Raw genomic sequence first — 22,121 nt, forward strand, 5'->3', positions numbered from 1 at the left:
TATTAAACTGTATTCATAAAGTATGATGTTGGTATTTTTGATCAACAATAAAATTAGACACTAATATAATTGAGGCATGTGTAGAAGATAGTTTATCTTACCTTCACCTCCTCCAGTATTCGGTGCGACAGCTTCTTGTCTGTACTTGTTATGAACACAAAGCCGAATTTCTTATGATACTTTCTTCCGAATTACTCCAATTCATGCAGTGTTAAGAGACTCAAACAATGTAAAAATTTTGATAGTGTCCTTTGTTTATAGGATAATAACATCACTCAAATTAGTGTTACAGTTTGAAAAAGTAAAAGGACCAAGCAATTGTCTGACTTATCAGAACGTACCAACACAATGGGCCTAGGCGCAAACTTAGCAGCCTGATCTATGTACAGGTGTAAAGAGAACACATTCAACCATGACTGAATAGGCGATTTGTTGAATCATAAGTTCCTTGCAAATGATGTTACGTGCTCCAGCGAGGAGAATGGAGATGCCTGAACCACTACCTTTGAAAATCAGATGCTAGTGCCGCAAAGAAAGAAGTCTCTCTCTTCCAATTTTCCTGATAAGTCTCATCATGAAAAAAGTGAGCAAAATAACCTTGCATGTTCCTGTTAATCAACAGTTAACTCCTGTTGCTCTATATTTAAAAAAGACAAATCAAATATCTAAAATCCTTAATAACTTCTAGCAATTATTCGGACAATCAGAAAATAAAACCATTATAAACCTCCAGCAATTATGACATTCACTGCTAGTGCAGAAGCAAATTCTAGTAGACTAGTGTACAAGTGCACCATATTCAAAAAATTGCAAGATATGTACCAGTACTAGTGTATAAATATTAAATAAACTTAATGTTGGAATACCACACTTAGCAAAGAAACTTAAATCGGAGCATATGTATCACACAAGAATAAAGCTAATAATAATAATAATAATAATAATAATAATAATAATAATAATAATAATAATAAGCAAATGTTCTACACCAGAAACATTATAAACCTGCAAATTCTAGAGTCATATATAATTTGCAAAATCTTAATAACACTTAGTCAAATTAATTTCTAGTCTTATTCATTACCAAATACATCTAAGAATCAACAGCCTCTGTGAGTATCGAAGGCATCATTGGTGGGTTCTTTTAAATCGCCCTCCCTTATTAGTGACAAACCTTCCACGTCACACTCAACCAACTCAGATAAACTCGGTTAGGGGAAAAGTTCCACCTCACAGTGTTCATGTATATCACCCATGTCAAACAAATCTCTTGGCTTTACAAGGACTACTACACTCCATTCCTTATCAACCTCATCTTCCACATAGTATACAAGGCGAGCCTCTGATGAAGAATGCACGGTTCGTCATCCTCTCGATCACCAACATGTATCGGATTAGAGAAATTGACAAGTGTGTGGCCCAAAACATCTTGTTTTATGCCTCTACCAGATGTGGTGTTGGCCCAGATACATCTAAACAAAACAACTGTGAATTGACCACTGTAATTCAACTCAATGATGTCCACTAGTTTTTCATAATACGAGACACCACCAACTGCAACATTACTGTCGCGCTTGCTTGCATAACTTCTAGTGTCGGAAGTGACGTGAACCCCGCTATTATGAGTTTTTAGCCTTTCTTCTCTTGATAGGGTCCTAAACCTAAATCCATTTATGTTGTAAGCTGTAAAGCGGCTAGCTTGAACATTAGAGCCACATGCAAGCTACTGCAGTTCGCTCGAATGCCTGATGCTTCCCAAGAGAACCTGGTAGGTAACAATCACACGTTTCATCAGTTTGGGATAGAACAAATAAGATACCGTCGATAACAGGTTTGATCATAACAGGCTTCACCTCACGCTTGAACCACTCAGAAAATTCTATGTGCACAACACTGTCTATGTTAGACTAGGACCTTGTCCTGTTTCGCAACTGCCTCTTTGTGATGACCTTGAAATCACTGGAGAGATCACAACAGTTTCATGTCAGAATCTCCATCTAGAGTATTTCATTTTCGTATCCCATAATATCAACTTTACTTACTCTATGAACTTTTCCACAGCCGGAGAATTGACCAAGACGTGACAGTGAGCTTGAAATTTCTCAGTTGGTGTGAGAGCGTAAAACGAAGCAACCCCAACAGAGTTTCCTACCCCTGGAACATGGCTGCACTTTCACACTCACCAGGTTCAAACGGTCGATCGTCAACACGCATTGGTCGATTGATCCTACTTTTGACATTATCGAGGTATCTTGAGCAGAACACGAGAATCTCCTCCGATAAGTATCCCTCTGCGATTGAGCCCTCCAGTTGTGATCTATTTCACACGAACTGCTTGAGAAGACATACGTACCTTTCAATTGGGTACATCCACCGATATTGAACTGGGCCACCGAGTTGCACTTCCTCGACCAGATGTATTGTCAAGTGAACCATGACGGTAAAGAAAGAAGGAGGGAAAATAATCTCCATGTGGCACAGAATATGGACCACATGATTGACAATTGGATTTTCTATCGGTAAAGAATTCACAAATAAGTTCGCGTTGTAAGTATAGTTTCTAAACCAACGGAAAATCCTTTCGTGCAAAAGTTTTGGTTGTTACAAGTAACAAACCCAGTAAAATTTATAAACCGAAGTATTCAAACCTCGGGTCGTCTTCTCAAGAAATTGAAGGGAGGTGTATTTTATTATTGGTTATGGAAAATAGTATTTTTGGGTTTTTGAAAGGTTTGAACAAGAGAAGTAAATTGTAGGAATTAATAAATCACTAGCTAAGAAAACTCTTGGCAAGGTATGAAAATTAGAAGTCCTATCCTAGTTATCCTTATCAATTGTGATGAGAATTGCTCGTTGCTCCCACTTAGTCAACCTCTAACTATAAAGGTAAGTCAAGTGGATAAATCAATATGAATCCTCAAGTGCTAGTCAATTTCCAAAGAAAGACTAGAGTTAGTGGAATTCAAGTCAATTAGCAACTTCCAATTATTAATCAACAAAAGAGTTTGATAACTCAAGAGTCTCTAATTACTCAACCAAAGCCAAGAATATAGAAAGCTAAATAAAAATCATATATCTAAAATACCTCAAATTGCATTAATAAAAGAAATCAAATCTAACATGGAAAATTTTTTATAAGCCAATTTGGCAACATAAGTCATTAATAAATAAAAGCATTATAGTATCTAAAAGTAAAAGAGAAATCAAAATAAAGAAATATTGAACCTTGTATGAAGAAACAACCCTAATGACTAAAAGAAATCCTAATCCTAAAACATAAGAGAGAGGAGAGAACCTCTCTCTCTAGAAACTACATCTAATCCTAAAATTGTGAATTATCAGCTTCCTCAATTAATGGATGCATTCTCCCGCTTTATAGTCTCTAATCTGTATTTTCTAGGCCAAAAACTGGGTCAACAGCCCAGAAATTGCCCCAAGGATTTCTGGTCCGTACAGGTCGTTGCAAAGTCACGCGGAAGCGTCGTCTACGCGTTCGCACGGATTGCATTTTTTCCAGGTCAAGCGTTCCTGTTATTCACGCGTGCGTGTCGCCTATCTTTGTAGCAGCTATGGCAAATTATATATCGTTGCGAAGCCCCAGATGTTAGCTTTCCAACGCAACTAAAAATACCTCATTTGGACCTTTGTAGCTCAAGTTATGATCGTTTGAGTGCGAAGAGATCAGGCTAACAGCTTTGGCAATTCCTTCACTTTCTTGTATTCCTTCTACTTTTGCAAGCTTCCTTTCCATCCTCTGAGCCATTCCTGCCCTGTATTCTCTGAAATCACTTAACACACATATCACGGCATCAAATGGTAATAAGAGGGGATTAATATTAGCAAATATAAGGCCAAAGAAGCATGTTTTTAATCATAGCACAAAATCAGGAAGGAAAACGTAAAAAAGAGTGAAGGGGAATAGTAGAATGTATGAAATGCAACCTATCTATATAAATGCAACTACATGCAAAAATGATTCTACCTACTTGGTGAAAAGTAAATAAATCTTTCGAGAACAAATATGAACTAGATCTCACTAATTCAAATCACAAAATAAAGTACAAGTAAACTTGCAGAAGAAAATAGCTCATGAAAGCCGGGAACAAAGAATCGACCATCGAACACTCACTGGAAGTGTACGTACTCTAATTGCTCCGGTGTTTAATGTTCGATCTCTCATTTCTCAACTAACCTTGCTTTCTAAGGCTTGCTCTTCATCTAACAATTAACAAAAATTTAATGCACAGATACACATATTAAGAGGTCTTTTAAGGGTTGTAAGGGGGTTAGGGTCAAGGTAGGATTGTATTTGGTCAAGTGGACTAAAATCTGAATCCTTAATTAACCTAAACTTTCCACCTAACTTAAGACAATCCATGTAATTACAATGCAAGATCTAACTGCCCATTAACTATATTTACCACATATTCATGCATTCCAAATTTAAGTACAGTACATATGCATTGCTATCACTATTTACTTTGGGGCATTTTGTCCCCTTTTTGTTATTTGCTCTTTTTCTTTTTTTTTTCTTTTTTTATTATTTTTTTAATTTTTTCTTTCTTTTGCTTTTCTCAAGGCATATGAATAAGATATTGAATGCATAAACATGTTCTTAACATTTTTTACATTTTCACACAAAGTCTAACATACTCAATTCCTAAACCAAATGTTTCCAAACCCACTTTCCTCACACTTAATTCATGAGCACTTTCACTAGTCTAAGCTAATCAAGGATTCAAATTAAGGACATTATTGTCTTTCGCTTAGAGTTAGTGATGTGGTAAAATAAGGAACAAATGGGATAAAATAGGCTCAAATTTGGTTTGCAAAGGATAATGAAATGGTAAGGTCATATGGGTATGTAAGCTTAGTGAAACAAAGGCCTCAATCATATAAGTGTATGCATACATCAAACCATGGAAATATAGAATTAAGCAAGATATAGATCACAATTTTAGAGAGAAAAACACACACCAAAAATAAAATATTGGTTGATAAAATGCAACCAATCAAATAGGCTCAAAAATCTCACAGGTTTTGTGTGTTCGAACTCTAAACCATGTTCCAAAATAATATTTCTTCGAACAAGTTTTTCAAAAAGTTTAATTCAAATTAGTGAAGTGCTATAAAAAGTTTCTTGAAAAAAGAAAATATTACTTCAACCAAGTGGTAAAATATGCATAAAATCAAACAAACATGCAAATACAACAACTAATTTAACAAAGAAAATTTAAATATTGGTTTTGAGACAGGAAGGTAATAACCCACGGAGATCGGTATCGACCTCCCCATACTTAAAGATTGCATCGTCCTCGGTGCAAGCTGAGATGTGCAAGTGGATGGACTGCTACAACTGATGCTTTTCTCCAAAGATTGTGCAGATGGACTTGTTTGTTATTCCATATAGAAGCTTCTCCTTTCCCTTCCTCGATGGCCATCCTGAAAGAAGAGGAACAAGAAGAAAAGTAACCCAGAAATAAAGATAGAAAAACAAATAAAGTATGGGTGGGTTATTGCCATGTAATGAAGGTCTCAATTACATGGTAGCTACAACATGCAAGTGAAAAAATAGTAGAGGCACATGGCATATCAATAGTGCAAAAATTGCAACAAAGGGGAAGAGTGTGGGTAATTAAAGACAATATAAGTTCATATCAATGCAAAAGGAATACCAATATTATAAAAATGAGCATTGACTTATGAATAATAATACCCAATCAGAATAAAACAAGTCATGAAGCACCAGAATGATGCAAGAAAAGATGCAACAGTTGAATAAGAAAATTTAACACCAATGGAAAAATAATAAATTTAGAAAAGAAAAATAAAAATATGCACAAAATTAAAATGTAATGATCAAAAGTATGCAAATAAATTAAGTAAAATAGAATGGGAAGTGAAAGAAAGGAAGAAGAAGTAAGGAAGAGAGGAGGAAGGAAGAATTAGGATTAGGGAGGAAAAGATAAGATTTTTGGTGCTGATCTGGATAAGATGTGCGGCGCAGGTGGTGCACGGATTTGTGATCATCAACAATGGCTCCAATAGTTTGGTAGCTCTCACACGTGAATTACACTTAGTCACAACTCCGCACAACTAACCAGCAAGTGCACTGGGTCGTCCAAGTAATACCTTACGTGAGTAAGGGTCGATCCCACAGAGATTGTTGGTATGAAGCAATCTATGGTCATCTTGTAGATCTCAGTCAGGCTGATTCAAATATGATTGGATTAGATATTCAAAGATAAATAAAATAAACAGGAAATAAAGATAAAGTTACTCATGTAATCCAATGGTAGGAATTTCAGATAGGGGCATGGAGGTGCTGTGTTCCTTCCGAATCTCTACTTTCTTATTACATTCATCCAATCCTTCTTACTCCTTTCCATGGCAAGCTGTATGTAGGGCATCACCATTGTCAATGGCTACACCCCATCCTCTCAGTGAAAAAGGTCCAAATGCTCTGTCACAGCACGACTAATCATCTGTTGGTTCTCAATCAGGTTGGAGTAGAATCCAGTGATTCTTTTGCGTCTGTCACTAACTCCCAGCCTTCAGGAGTTTGAAGCTCGTCACAGTCATTCAATCTCGGAATCCTACTGAGAATACCACAGACAAGGTTAGACCTTAATTCTAGCTTATACCACGAAGATTCTGATCAAGGAATCCAAGAGATATGTGCCCGGTCTAAGGTAGAACGGAAGTAGTTGTCAGTCATGCGCGTTCATAGGTGAGAATGATGATGAGTGTCACGGATCATCACATTCATCAAGTTGAAGTGAAACGAATATCTTAGAATAGGAATAATTCAAATTGGATAGAAAATAATAGTAATTGCATTGAAACTTAAGGTACAGCAGAGCTCCACACCCTTAATCTATGGTGTGTAGAAACTCCACCGTTGAAAATACATAAGTGAAAGGTCCAGGCATGGCCGAATGGCCAGCCCCCAAAATGTGATCAATAGTCTTCTAAGATGAATAATAAAATAAAACTGAGACCAAATATGTAACGTGGTCAAAAGGACGACTAATACACTAGTAAAAAGTCTTATTTATACTAAACTAGCTACTAGAGTTTATAGGAGTAAGTAATTGATGCATAAATCTACTTCCGGGGCCCACTTGGTGTGTGCTTGGGCTGAGCTTGATCTATCCACGAGCTGAGGCTTCTCTTGGAGTTGAACGCCAAGTTGTAACATGTTTTGGGCGTTCAACTCTGGTTCGTGACATGTTTCTGGCGTTTGACTCCAGAATGCAGCATGAAACTGGCGTTGAGCGCCAGTTTACGTCATCTAATCACAAATAAAGTATGAACTATTATATATTTCTGGAAAGCTCTAGATGTCTAATTTTTAATGCCGTTGAGAGCGCACCATTTGGAGTTCTGTAGCTCCAGAAAATCTATTTCGAGTGTAGGGAGGCCAGATTCCAACAACATCTGCAGTCCTTTGTCAGCCTCCTATCAGAGTTTTGCTCAGGTCCCTCAATTTCAGCCAGAAAATACCTGAAATCACAGAAAAACACACAAACTCATAGTAAAGTTCAGAAATGTGAATTTAGCATAAAAACTAATGAAAACATCCCTAAAAGTAACTAGATCATACTAAAAACTACCTAAAAACAATGCCAAAAAGCGTATAAATTATCTGCTCATCACAACACCAAACTTAAATTGTTGCTTGTCCCCAAGCAACTGAAAATCAATTAGGATAATAAGAAGAGAATATACTATAAATTCCAAAATATCAATGAATATTAATTCTGATTAGAATGAGCGGGACTTGTAGCTTTTTGCTTGTGAACAGTTTTGGCATCTCACTTTCTCCCTTGAAGTTTAAAATGATTGGCTTCTCTAGGAACTTAGAATTTCGGATAGTGTTATTAATTCTCCTAGTTAAGTATGTTGATTCTTGAACACAGCTACTTTTATGAGTCTTGGCCGTGGCCCTAAGCACTTTGTTTTCCAGTATTACCACCGAATACATAAATGTCACAAACACATGACTGGGTGAACCTTTTCAGATTGTTACTCAGCTTTGCTAGAGTCCCCAGTTAGAGGTTTTCAGAGCTCTTAAACACACTCTTTTTACTTTGGATCATGACTTTAACCACTCAGTCTCAAGCTTTTCACTTGGGCCTTCATGACACAAGCATATGGTTAGGGACAGCTTGATTTAGTCACTTAGGCCCGGATTTTATTTCCTTGGGCCCTCCTATCCATTGATGCTCAAAGCCTTGGATCCTTTTTACCCTTGCCTTTTGATTTTAAGGGCTATTGGGTTTTTCTGCTTGCTTTTTCTTTTTCTTTCTAATTTTTTTTCGCAAGCCTTTGCTTTTTCACTGCTTTTTCTTGCTTCAAGAATCAATTTTATGATTTTTCAGATCATTAATAACATTTCTCTTTGTTCATCATTCTTTCAAGAGCCAACAATTTTAACATTCATAAACAACAAGATAAAAAATATGCACTGTTTAAGCATTCATTCAGAAAACAAAAAGTATTGTCACCACATCAATATAATTAAATTAAATTCAAGGACAATTTTCGAAATTTATGTACTTCTTGTTCTTTTGAATTAAAAACATTTTTTTATTTAAGAGAGGTGAAGGATTTATGGAATTTATTCATAGCTTTAAGACATAGTTACTACATACTAATGATCATGAAGTAGAGACACAAAATATAGATAAACATGAAGCATAAAAATCGAAAAATAAAAAAAAAATAAGAGCAAGGAATGAGTCCATCTTAGTGAGGCTGGCGCCTTTTGAAGGTCCAATGGTGCTCTTTGAGCTCCTCTATGTCTCTTCCTTGCTTCTGTTGCATGATCCCTAGTAATTTTGGTGCTCCTATCTTTAGTTGCTCCCAATAATTGTGTGGAGGACAATTTATCCCCTGAGGTATCTCAGGGATCTCATGATTTGCAGTCAAATGTTCTACCACTGAGCTATAAACCCTTTAGATGAGTCTTTCCATCTCCCATGACTTAGAGGTGAAAGCTTTTGTCTTCCCTTTTCTCTTTTTTTTTGAGGTTTCTCTGGCCTTAGGTGCCATCAATGGTTATGAAAAAAAAAAGCTATGCTTTTACCACACCAAACTTAGAGAATTGCTCGCCCTCGAGCAAGAGAAGAAAGAAAAGATGAAGAATAAGAAGAAGATATGGAGGAGATGGAGGGATGTGTGTATTCGGCGAAATGGGTGGGATTGGGTGGGAAATTGAGGTGATTGGTAAAGGGTTTTTGGGAAAGTATGTTATAAGATTAATTAGGAGGTAAGGTGGGGATCCTGTGGGGTCCACAGATCCTGAGATGATCCTGTGGGGTCCACAGATCCTGAGGTGTCAAGGATTTACATCCCTGCACCAATTAGGTATGTAAAATGCCTTAGCATACCATTCTGGCGTTTAAACGCCGAAGTGGTGCACGTTCTGGGCGTTCAACACCCATGTGTAGCATGTTTCTGGCGTTGAACGCCAGTTCCATGCTTGTTACTAGCGTTCAGCGCCAGCTTTCCTCAGGGCACATTCCTGGCGTCCAAACGCTAGGATGTTGCTTGCTTCTGGCGTTCAGTGCCAGATCCATGCTCTGTTCTGGCATTGAACGCCAGCCAGATGCTCCTTACTGGCGTTTAACGCCAGTAAGTCCTTCTTCCAGGGTGTGATTTTTTTTCTGTTGTTTTTTTATTCTATTTTTAATTTTAGTATTTTTTTTCATGACTCCACATGATCATGAACCTAATAAAACACAAAATAACAATAAAATAAAAATAAAATTAGATAAATGAAAATTGGGTTGCCTCCCAATAAGCGCTTCTTTAATGTCAATAGCTTGACAGTGGGCTCTCTTGGAGAAACAAAGGTGATCAGGTCAATGTTGTGAACTCCCGACACCAAACTTAGAGTTTGGATATGGGGATTCAACACCAAACTTAGAGTTTGGTTGTGGTCTCCTAACACCAAACTTAGAGTTTGATTGTGGGGGGCTCTATTTGACTCTGTACTGAGAGAAGCTCTACATGCTTACTCTCCATTGTTACAGAAGGATAGCCGTGTGCCTTAAACACAAGGTAGTCCCCATTCAATTGAAGGACTAATTCTCCTCTGTTAACATCTATCACAGCTTCTGCTGTGGCTAGGAAAGGTCTTCCAAGGATGATGCATTCATCCTCCTCCTTCCTAGTGTCTAAGTTTATGAAATCAGCAGGGATGTAAAGGCCTTTAACCTTTACTAACACGTCCTCTACTAATCCATAAGCTTGTCTTAATGACTTATCTGCCAATTGTAATGAGAATAAGGCAGGCTGTACCTCAATGATCCCCAGCTTCTCTATTACAAAGAGTGGCATAAGATTTATGCCTGACCCCAGGTCACACAGAGCCTTGTTAAAGGTCATGGTGCCTATGGTATAGGGTATTAAGAATTTGCCAGGATCTTGTTTCTTTTGAGGTAAGGTTTGCTGAACCCATGTATCTAGTTCACCAATGAGTAAGGGAGGTTCACTTTCCCAAGTCTCATTACCAAACAGCTTGGCATTCAGCTTCATGATGGCTCCTAGATATTGAGAAACTTGCTCTCCAGTTACATCTTCATCCTCTTCTGAGGAAGAATAGTTTTCGAAGCTCATGAATGGCAGAAGGAGATTTAGTGAAATCTCTATGGTCTCTATATGAGCCTCAGATTCCTTTAGGTCCTCAATAGGGAACTCCTTCTTGTTTGAGAGACGTCCTAGGAGGTCTTCCTCACTAGGATTTTTGTCCTTCTTCTCCCTTGTGCGTTCGGCCATATTAATTACATCAATGGCCTTGCACTCTCCTTTTGGATTCTCTTCTGTATTGCTTGGGAGAATACTGGGAGGATTTTCATTGATTTTCTTACTCAGCTGGCCCACTTGTGCCTCCAAATTTCTAATGGAGGATCTTGTTTCACTCATGAAACTTAAAGTGGCCTTAGACAGATCAGAGACTATGTTTGATAGGTTAGAGGGGCTCTGTTCAGAATTCTCTGTCTGTTGCTGAGAAGATGATGGAAAAGGCTTGTTATTGCTTAGCCTGTTTCTTCCACCATTATTAAAGCCTTGTTGAGGCTTTTGTTGATCCTTCAATGAGAAATTTGGATGATTTCTCCATGATGAATTATAGGTGTTTCCATAAGGTTCACCCATGTAATTTACCTCTGCTATTGCAGGGTTCTCAGGATCATAAGCTTCTTCAGAAGCTGCCTCTTTAGTATTGTTGGATGCATTTTCCCATCCATTCAGACTTTGAGAAATCATGTTGACTTGCTGAGTCAACACTTTGTTCTGAGCCAATATGGCATTCAGAGTATCAATTTCAAGAACTCCCTTCCTTTGAGGCGTCCCATTAGTCACAGAATTCCTCTCAGAAGTGTACATGAACTGGTTATTTGCAACCATGTCAATAAGTTCTTGAGCTTCTGCAGGTGTTTTCTTTAGGTGAATGGATCCACCTGCAGAATGGTCCAATGACATCTTAGAGAACTCAGATAGACCATAATAGAATATATCTATCATGGTCCATTCTGAAAACATGTCAGAAGGACATCTTTTGGTCATCTGTTTGTATCTTTCCTAAGCTTCATAGAGGAATTCACCATCTTTTTGTTTGAAGGTCTGAACATCCATTCTAAGCTTGCTCAGCTTTTGAGGAGGAAAGAACTTAGCCAAGAAGGTCGTGACCAGCTTATCCCAGGAGTCCAGGCTATCTTTAGGTTGTGAACAACCATGTTCTAGCTCTGTCTCTTACAGCAAAAGAAAAAAGCATGAGCCTGTAGACTTTAGGATCTACTCCATTTGTCTTTACAGTCTCACAGATCTGCAAGAACTCAGTTAAAAACTGATAGGGATCTTCTGATGGAAGTCCATGAAACTTGCAGTTTTGTTGTATTAGAGCAACTAGTTGAGGTTTCAGCTCAAAATTATTTGCCCCAATGATAGGGATTGAGATGCTTCTTCCATCAAACTTGGAAGTAGGTGTAGTATAATCACCAAGCATCCTCCTTGCATTATTGTTGTTAGGTTCGGCTGCCATGTCTTTTTCCTGTTCGAAAGTTTCAGTAAGGTTGTCTCTGGATTGTTGTAATTTAGCTTCTCTTAATTTCCTCTTCAGAGTCCTTTTAGGTCCAGGATCAGCTTTAACAAGAATGCCTTTTTCCTTGTTCCTGCTCATATAGGGAAGAAGAGAACAAGAAAAGAAAGAGGAATCCTCTATGTCACAGTAAAGAGGTTCTTTATTGTTAGTAGAAGAAGAAAGGGAATAAAGAAAGGAGAATCCAAATAGAAGGGTAAGGATAGGGGTAGTGAATTGAGATGAAGAGAGGTGAAGAGAAGTGTTAGTGAATGAATAAATAAATAGAATAATATGAGAGAAGGAGAAATTTTCGAAAATAAATTTTAAAAAAGAGTTAAATGATTTTCGAAAAATAAAGATAAGAAATAAAATTAAAATTAAAATTTAAAACAATTAATTAATTAAAAAGAATTTTTGAAAAAGGATGAGATATTTTCGAAAAAGATTTGATTTGAAAAAGTTTTGAAAAGATAAGATTTTTAAAAATTGAAAATTTGACTTGACTTGTAAGAAACAACTAATTTTAAAAATTTTTGACTAAGTCAACTCAAATTTTCGAAAATTATGAGAAAATTAAGAAAAAGATATTTTTTGATTTTTTTGAAATTTTTTATGATGAGAGAAAAAAAACATAAAAATGACCCAAAACATGAAAATTTTGGATCAAAACTCATGATGCATGCAAGAACACTATGAATGTCAAGATGAACACCAAGAACATTTTGAAGATCATGATGAACATCAAGAACATATTTTGGAAAAATTTTTGATGCAAAGAAAACATGTAAGACACCAAACTTAGAAATCTTTAAAGCATGGACTCTAACAAACAAAAAATGCATATGAAAAACAACAAAAGATACTAAACAAGAAAACATCAAGATCAAACAAGAAGACTTGTCAAGAACAACTTGAAGATCATGAAGAACACCATGAATGCATGAATTTTCGAAAAATGCAAGAAAAATTTTTAAAGCATGCAATTGACACTAAACTTAAAAATTGACTCAAGACTTAAACAAGAAACACAAAATATTTCGGTTTTTATGATTTTATAATTTTTTTTGTATTTTTATTTTTTTTTGAAAATTATATTTTTGAAAAACAAAAATAAAGAAAAAATTTTTGAAAGATTTTTTGAAAACTTTTTTGAAAGGAAAATTAAAAGAAAATTACCTAATCTGAGCAACAAGATGAACCGTCAGTTGTCCATACTCAAACAATCCCCGACAACGGCGCCAAAAACTTGGTGCACGGATTTGTGATCATCAACAATGGCTCCAATAGTTTGGTAGCTCTCACACGTGAATTACACTTAGTCACAACTCCGCACAACTAACCAGCAAGTGCACTGGGTCGTCCAAGTAATACCTTACGTGAGTAAGGGTCGATCCCACAGAGATTGTTGGTATGAAGCAATCTATGGTCATCATGTAGATCTCAGTCAGGCTGATTCAAATATGATTGGATTAGATATTCAAAAGATAAATAAAATAAACAGGAAATAAAGATAAAGTTACTCATGTAATCCAATGGTAGGAATTTCAGATAGGGGCATGGAGGTGCTGTGTTCCTTCTAAATCTCTACTTTCTTATTACATTCATTCAATCCTTCTTTCTCCTTTCCATGGCAAGCTGTATGTAGGGCATCACTGTTGTCAATGGCTACATCCCATCCTTTCAGTGAAAAAGGTCCAAATGCTCTGTCACAGCACGACTAATCATCTGACGGTTCTCAATTAAGTTGGAGTAGAATCCAGTGATTCTTTTGCGTCTGTCACTAACGCCCAGCCTTCAGGAGTTTGAAGCTCGTCATAGTCATTCAATCCCGGAATCCTACTCGGAATACCACAGACAAGGTTAGACTTTCCGGATTCCCATGAATGCCGCCATCAATTCTAGCTTATACCACGAAGATTCTGATCAAGGAATCCAAGAGATATGCGCCCGGTCTAAGGTAGAACGGAAGTGGTTGTCAGTCACGCGCGTTCATAGGTGAGAATGATGATGAGTGTCACGGATCATCACATTCATCGAAGTGCAACGAATATCTTAGAACAGGAATAAATCAAATTGGATAGAAAATAATAGTAATTGCATTGAAACTTGAAGTACAGCAGAGCTCCACACCCTTAATCTATGGTGTGTAGAAACTCCAACGTTGAAAATACATAAGTGAAAGGTCCAGGCATGGCCGAATGGTCACCCCCCAAAACGTGATCAATAGTCTCCTAAGATGAATAATAAAATAAAACTAAGACCAAAGATGTAATGTGGTCAAAAAGACGACTAATACACTAGTAAACAGTCTTATTTATACTAAACTAGCTACTAGGGTTTACAGGAGTAAGTAATTGATGCATAAATCTACTTCCGGGGCCTACTTGGTGTGTGCTTGGGCTGAGCTTGATCTATCCACGAGCTGAGACTTCTCTTGGAGTTGAACGCCAAGTTGTAATGTGTTCTGGGCGTTCAACTCTGATCTAGTTCGTGACGTGTTTCTGGCGTTTGACTCTAGAATGCAGCATAGAACTGGCGTTGAGCGCCAGTTTACGTCATCTAATCACGAATAAAGTATGGACTATTATATATTGCTGGAAAGCTCTGGATGTCTAATTTTCAACGCCATTGAGAGCGTACTATTTGGAGTTCTGTAGCTCCAAAAAATCCATTTCAAGTGCAGAGAGGTCAGATTCCAACAGCATCAGCAGTCCTTTGTCAGCCTCCTATCAGAGTTTTGCTCAGGTCCCTCAATTTCAGCCAGAAAATACCTGAAATCATAGAAAAACACATAAACTCATAGTAAAGTCCAGAAATGTGAATTTAGCATAAAAACTAATGAAAACATCCCTAAAAGTAACTAGATCATACTAAAAACTACCTAAAAACAATGCCAAAAAGCGTATAAATTATCCGCTCATCAGCAGGCAACGCGGACGCGTGGAGCACACGATAGCGTGGTGGGTGATAAGTTCAGGTCACGCGGACGCGTGTGTAATGCACATGCGGGACCTGATTTGTGCTATTGGCGGGAGAGTAGCCTCGCGTATGCACAACTCTCTGTTCTAAACGCACATTGCCAAAAATTTGGGTGATGCGTGCTCGTGGGTGACGCGCACGCGTGCATAGCCTTTCTTTTAAAATGACGTGGATGCGTGGGGCACGCTTTCGCGTGGTAGGGCTTGTACTTCTAGCATGGTTACAGCCCCACTCCATCACAACTTGCTGCCATACACCCATTTACGTCGATTTTGCGGGGTCACATGTGCACGTGTGTGACGCACACGCTTGGAAGGATGGATTCGCAAAGGACGTAGATGCGTCAGGGATGCGTTTGCGTGGGCGTGTTTGTGCCTGAGGCACGCCTCCAGCCACGCTCCCGCGTGACTTTCTGTTCATTCTTCCTTTTTGTCCCATGCACATATGACGCGGACGCGTCAGCGACGCTGGCACATCGTGTGCTCTTCATTTTTTTAATATGCAGAATGCAGAATGCAATGCGGATATGGATGTTATGAATAATTCCAGGTTCAATAAAATAGAATAAAATAAAATAAAACTTAAAAACAAACAAAATGAAATAAAAATTGAAATTGCAAAAGGAACGATCATACCATGGTGGGATGTCTCCCAGCTAGCACTTTTAGTTAAAGTCCTTAAGTTGGACATTTGGTGAGCTCTTTGTCATGGTGGCTTATGCTTGTACTGATCCAGGAATCCCCACTAATGTTTGTAATTCCAATGGCCTCTGAGATCCCAAACTAGGCGCACACAGCCGTCAAGCAATCTAAAGTAAGTGACAAGGCCCCAAGAGTGTTGATTGCTGGACTGAATTTCGGGGTCCCAAACCTTGCTTTTGCACCCGTCGTCTTGTTGAGTAATATTGTTCCATCCAGGTGGCAAGCAGTCTGAATTCTCACTGAAGCGGCCAAACAAGATCCTAGACTATTCAATTGAGCCCTACACCAACCTTTGCATTTCAACTCAGAGCATACAACCATATTGAACCTTGCTTGACAACTCTTACCACTAACCATCTTCCTCTTACTCTTAATGCCACAAAGAGCTCTAGAGGTTCTTCCAATGGTCTTGCAAGCTCCACTCCCTTGTGCTCTTTTCTGACAACTTCTACCTCCTTGCAAGTCTCTTCAATTTCAACCTCTTCCTCTTGGTAGCTTTCTTCTAATTCAATCTTCTTTTCATTGCCTACCAAGGGCATGGGAGGTTGTGCTTCTTCTTCTTTAATCTCCATGTCAAGTCCAATGGGAGAGGATTCAATTGTAGATAAGGATTCATCAATGATTGAGTCCATCTCTTGATCAACCTCTTCAAAGTCTTCAACCATGATATACTTTGGAGGTTGTACACCCTCCTTAACACCAAATTCATACCCATTAGAAGGGGGTTAAGTGACTTGAGGTTCCCATGGACGTTCCGCATCTCCTAAGTCGTCGACCACTTCTTCCTCTTCCTTGGGAGGTATGACTTCTTCCAATTGTTCCAACACAAAGTCATGCTTCTCATGGTCCACCAGAGTTCTAGCTTCTCCTTCATGCTGCGTTCTTCAGTAGATTCTCCACATGAAGCCATGGGGGTTCCTTAAGTGTCCAAACGTCAGGAGTCTAGTCGAATTATCGCTTGGCCCAGTTGTTGAATGGTTGCATTGAGTCGATCTACTGTCTCCTTGAAACGATCCTTTGACTCTTGTTCCGCTTGGATAGCATAATTAAGATCATATGGCTCATAGGGTGGCTGGCATGATGGATATGAGTTAGGGTCATACTGAGGTGTTTGGTTGTAGGGGACTTGTGAGTATGGTGGTTCAAAGGTGTGTTGGGGAGGCGGTTTATAAGCATATGGTGAGCCTTGTTGGTAACCACAAAGGGGTCTACCATATATATCATCTTGGCATGCTCCCTGGAATGGTTCTTGACCATAGTAATTTGGTGGGTGTTGGTTGTCACGAAATGGTCCACCATAACTATTATCTTGGCATGCATTGTAGGATGGTCTTTGTCTATGGTACTGTGGAAGGTGTTGTTGCCGAAAGGGTTGATCAGATCCTCGTGGCTCCTTCCATCTCTATTTGTTTTGACCTTGATGCATGTTCCTGTTATAATTTCCATTCCTTGCAACAACATTGGAACCAAACTCAAAGCGATAGGGGTGAGAACTCATAGTAGCTAATAAAAATTAAAAACAAAAATAAATAAACAAGCAAAAGAAAATAAAATAAAATAAGATAAGAGAAAAGGTTTGAAAAAGATTTGATTTTAAGATTAGAAAAGATAAGATAAGTTAGGTAAGAGAAGATAACTTTTTAAATTAAAAGGTTTTGAAATTTAAATTTTGAATTTGAAAATTAAATTTTGAATTTTAAATTTTGAAATTTGAATTTTGAATTTTGGAATTTAAATATTGAAATTTGAAATTTGATTTTGAAATAAGATGAGATAAGATTTTGAAAAAGATATGATTTTTGAAAAAGATTTGAATTTTGAAATTTAAAACTAAGATAAGATAAGATAAAAATTTTAAAATAAAAATTTGAATTTTTTTGTAATTTTTGAAAAAAAATCAATTAAAATAAAGAGAAAAGATATTTTTGAATTTAATGAGGAAAGAGAAAAATAATAAAATGACACTAAACTTAAAATATTTAGATCAAAATGAAGAAAACGACCAAGAACAACTTGAAGATCAAGAAAAAACAAGGAACATTATTTTCGAAAATTTTAATAATTAAATAAAAACCAATAACCTCTTAATTTAGGAAAAAGTAAAAATAAAAACAAAAATAAAAACAAATGAACAAGAAAAAAAGCAAATATTTACAATAACCAATAATAAGGCACACGTTTGCAATTCCCCAGCAACGGTGCCATTTTTGACGATTGGATTTTTTATCGGTAAAGAATTCACAAATAAGTTCGCGTTGTAAGTATAGTTTCTAAACCAACGGAGAATCCTTTCGTGCAAAAGTTTTGGTCGTCACAAGTAACAAACCCAGTAAAATTTATAAACCGAAGTATTCAAACCTTGGGTCGTCTTCTCAAGAAATTACAGGGAGGTGTGTTTTATTATTGGTTATGGAAAATAGTATTTTTGGAGTTTTGAAAGGTTTGAACAAGAGAAATAAATTGCAAGAATTAATAAATCAATAGCTAAGAAAAGTCTTGGCAAGGTATGAAAATTAGAAGTCCTATCCTAGTTATCCTTATCAATTGTGATGAGAATTGCTCGTTGCTCCCACTTAGTCAACCTCTAACTATGAAGCTAAGTCAAGTGGATAAATCAATATGAATCCTCAAGTGCTAGTCAATTCCCAAAGAAAGATAGAGTTAGTAGAATTTAAGTCAATTATCAACTTCCAATTATCAATCAACAAAAGAGTTTGATAACTCAAGAGTCTCTAATTACTCAACCAAAGTCAAGAATATAGAAAGCTAAATAAAAATCATATATCTGAAATATCTCAAATTGTATTAATAAAAGAAATCAAATCTAACATGGAAAAGTTCATAAGCCAATTTGGCAACATAAGTCATTAATAAATAAAAGCATTATAGTATCTAAAAGTAGAAGAGAAATCAAAATAAAGGAATATTGAACCTGGTATGAAGAAACAACCCTAATGACTAAAAAAAATCCTAATCCTAAAACCTAAGAGAGAGGAGAGAACCTTTCTCTCTAGAAACTACATATAATCCTAAAATTGTGAATTATGAGCTTCCTCGATGAATGGATGCATTCCCCCCCCTTTATAGCCTCTAATCTGTATTTTCTAGGCTAAAGGTCAAAAATAGCCCAGAAATTGCCCCCAGTGATTTCTGGTTTGTACAGGTTGCTGCAAAGTCACGCGGAAGCGTCGTCCACGCGTATGCGCGGATTGCATTTTTTCCAGGTCATGCATTCGCGTGATTCATGTGTTCGTGTCACCTATCTTCGGAGCAGGTATGGCAAATTATATATTGTTATGGAGCCCCGGATATTAGCTTTCCAACGCAACTAAAACCGCTTTATTTGGACCTCTGTAGCTCAAGTTATGACCGTTTGAGTACGAAGAGGTCAGGCTGACAGCTTTGGCAATTCCTTCAGTTTCTTGTATTCCTTCCACTTTTGTGTGCTTCCTTTCCATCCTCTGAGTTATTCCAGCTCTGTAATCTCCGAAATCACTTAACACACATATCACAGCATCGAATGGTAATAAGAGGGGATTAATATTAGCAAATATAAGGCCAAAGAAGCATGTTTTCAATCATAGCACAAAATCAGGAAGGAAAATGTAAAACATGCGATTTCTATGAATAAGCGTGAGAATAATGGATGAAAAATCACTAAATTTAGCACAATATAAACCATAAAATAGTGGTTTATTAACCTTCCCACACTTAAACATTAGCATGTCCTCATGCTAAGCTCAAGAGAACTAAAAGAGTGAAGGGGAATGGTAGAATGTATGAAATGCAACCTATCTATATGAATGCAACTACATGCAAAAATGATTCTACCTACTTGGTGAAAAGTAAATAAATCTTTGGAGATCAAATATGAACGGAATTTCACTAATTCAAATCACAAAATAAAGTACAAGTAAACTTGCAGAAGAAAATAGCTCATGAAAGCCGGGAACAAAGAATCGAGCATCGAACCCTCGCTGGAAGTGTATGCACTCTAATTGCTCAGGTGTTTAAGATTCGATCTCTCAATTCTCTACTAACCTTGCTTTCTAAGGTTTGCTCTTCATCTAACAATCAACAAAAATTTAATGCACATATACACATATCATGAGGTCTTTTAAGGGTTGTAATGGGGTTAGGGTCAAGGTAGGATTGTATTTGGTCAAGTGGACTAAAATCTGAATCCTTAATTAACCTAAACTGCCCACCTAACTTAAGACAATCCATGTAATTACAATGCAAGATCTAACTGCCCAATAACTATGTTTACCACATATTCATGCATCCCAAATTTAAGTACAGTACATATGCATTGATATCACCATTTACTTTGGGACATTTTGTCCCCTTTTTGTTATTTGCTCTTTTTCTTTTCTTTTTTTCTTTTTTTTATTTTTTTCTTTCTTTTGCTTTTCTCAAGGCATATGATTAAGGTATTGAATGCATAAACATGTTCTTAACATTTTTTATATTTTCACACAAAGTCTAACATACTCAATTCCCAAACCAAACGTTTCCAAACCAACTTTTCCCACACTTAATTCATGAGCACTTTCACTAGTCTAAGCTAATCAATGATTCAAATTAAGGACATTATTATTTTTTGCTTAGAGTTAGTGATGTGGTAAAATAAGAAACAAATGGGATAAAATAGGCTCAAATTTGGTTTGCAAAGGATATTGAAAGGGTAAGGCCATATGGGTATGTAAGCTTAGTGAAACAAAGGCCTCAATCATTTAAGTGTATGCATACATCAAACCATGGAAATATATAATTAAGCAAGATATAGATCATAATTTTAGAGAGAAAACACACACCAAAAATAAAATATTGGTTGATAAAATGCAACCAATCAAATAGGCTAAAAAATCTCACAGGTTTTGTGTGTTCGAGCTCTAAACCATGTTCCAAAATAATATTTCTTCCAACAAATTTTTCAAAAAGTTTAATTCAAATTAGTTAAATGCTATAAAAAGTTTCTTGAAAAAAGAAAATATTACTTCAACCAAGTGGTAAAATATGCACAAAATCAAACAAACATGCAAATGCAACAAATAATTTAACAAAGAAAATTTAAATATTGGTGTTGAGATAGGAAGGTACTAACCCACGGAGATCAGTATCGACCTTCCCACACTTAAAGATGGTACCGTCCTCAGTGCATGCTGAGATGTGTAAGTGGATGGGCTGCTACAACTGATGCTTTTCTCCAAAGATTGTGCAGATGGACTTGTTTGTTACCCCATATAGAAGCTTCTCCTTTCCCTTCCTCGGTGGCCATCCTAAAAAAAGAGAAACAAGAAGAAAAGTAACCCAGAAATAAAGATAGGAAAACAAATAAAGTATGGGTGGGTTAATGCCAGGTAATGAAGGTCTCAATTACGTGGTAGCTACAACATGTAAGTGAAAAAACAGTAGAGGCACATGGCATATCAATAGTGTAAAAATTGCAACAAAAGGGAAGAGTGTGGGTAATGAAAGACAGTATAAGTTCATATCAATGCAAAAGGAATACCAGTATTATAAAAATGAGCATTGACTTATGAATAATAATACCCAATCAGAATAAAACAAGTCATGAAGCACCGGAATAATGCAAGAAAAGATGCAACAGTTGAATAAGAAAATTTAACACCAAAGGAAAAATAATAAATTTAGAAAAGAAAAATAAAAATATGCACAAAATTAAAATGTAATGAACGAAAGTATGCAAATAAATTAAGTAAAATAGAATGAGAGTGAGGAATGAGAAGTGAAAGAAAGGAAGAAGAAGTTAGGAAGAGAGGAGGAAGGAAGAATTAGGATTGGGGGAGGAAAAGATAAGATTTTTGGCACTGATCTGGATAAGATGTGCGGCGCAGGTGACGCGGATGCACGGGTCATGCGCACGTGTGACCTGATTTGTGCTATTGGCGCGAAAGTAGCCTCGCGTATGCACAACTCTCTGTTCTAAATGCACATTGCCAAAAATTTGAGTGACGCGTGCGCGTGGGTGACGCGCACATGTGCATGTCGTTTCTTTTAAAATGACGCAGACGCATGGGGCACGTGTTTGCGTGGTAGGGCTTGTGCTTCTAGCATGGTTCCAGTAACCGATTGCACCTTGCCAAGGAGAACATGCACGTCTTGTAGTTGTCTTGCAATGTCTCCACCATAGAGTTTGATAGGTGGAACTCTATCCTCTATATTTTCCATCAAATCTATCCCAGTCCTTTCTATATCTGTGGGCAGGATTCAGAAAGCGACGATGACCCATGAAACACCATTTCTTACTATGTGTGAGCCGGTTAGTCTCCACATCCAAATTGTATGCAGGACAAGCTCTCCCACCGTACGTGTTCCACCCGGACAAG

At 37.1% G+C, this 22,121-nt stretch overlaps 1 non-coding gene across 1 annotated transcript; it reads left to right on the top strand.

The window, feature by feature from the left end:
* The first annotated feature begins 11,548 nt into the window (after positions 1-11,548).
* On the top strand, positions 11,549-11,652 carry LOC112798800 (small nucleolar RNA R71). The gene has a single exon (XR_003200397.1). It is a non-coding gene; the product is annotated as a small nucleolar RNA R71 (small nucleolar RNA).
* Positions 11,653-22,121: the final 10,469 nt, after the last annotated feature.

Source organism: Arachis hypogaea, chromosome 4, assembly GCF_003086295.3.
Source record: "Arachis hypogaea cultivar Tifrunner chromosome 4, arahy.Tifrunner.gnm2.J5K5, whole genome shotgun sequence".
NCBI lineage: Eukaryota > Viridiplantae > Streptophyta > Magnoliopsida > Fabales > Fabaceae > Arachis > Arachis hypogaea.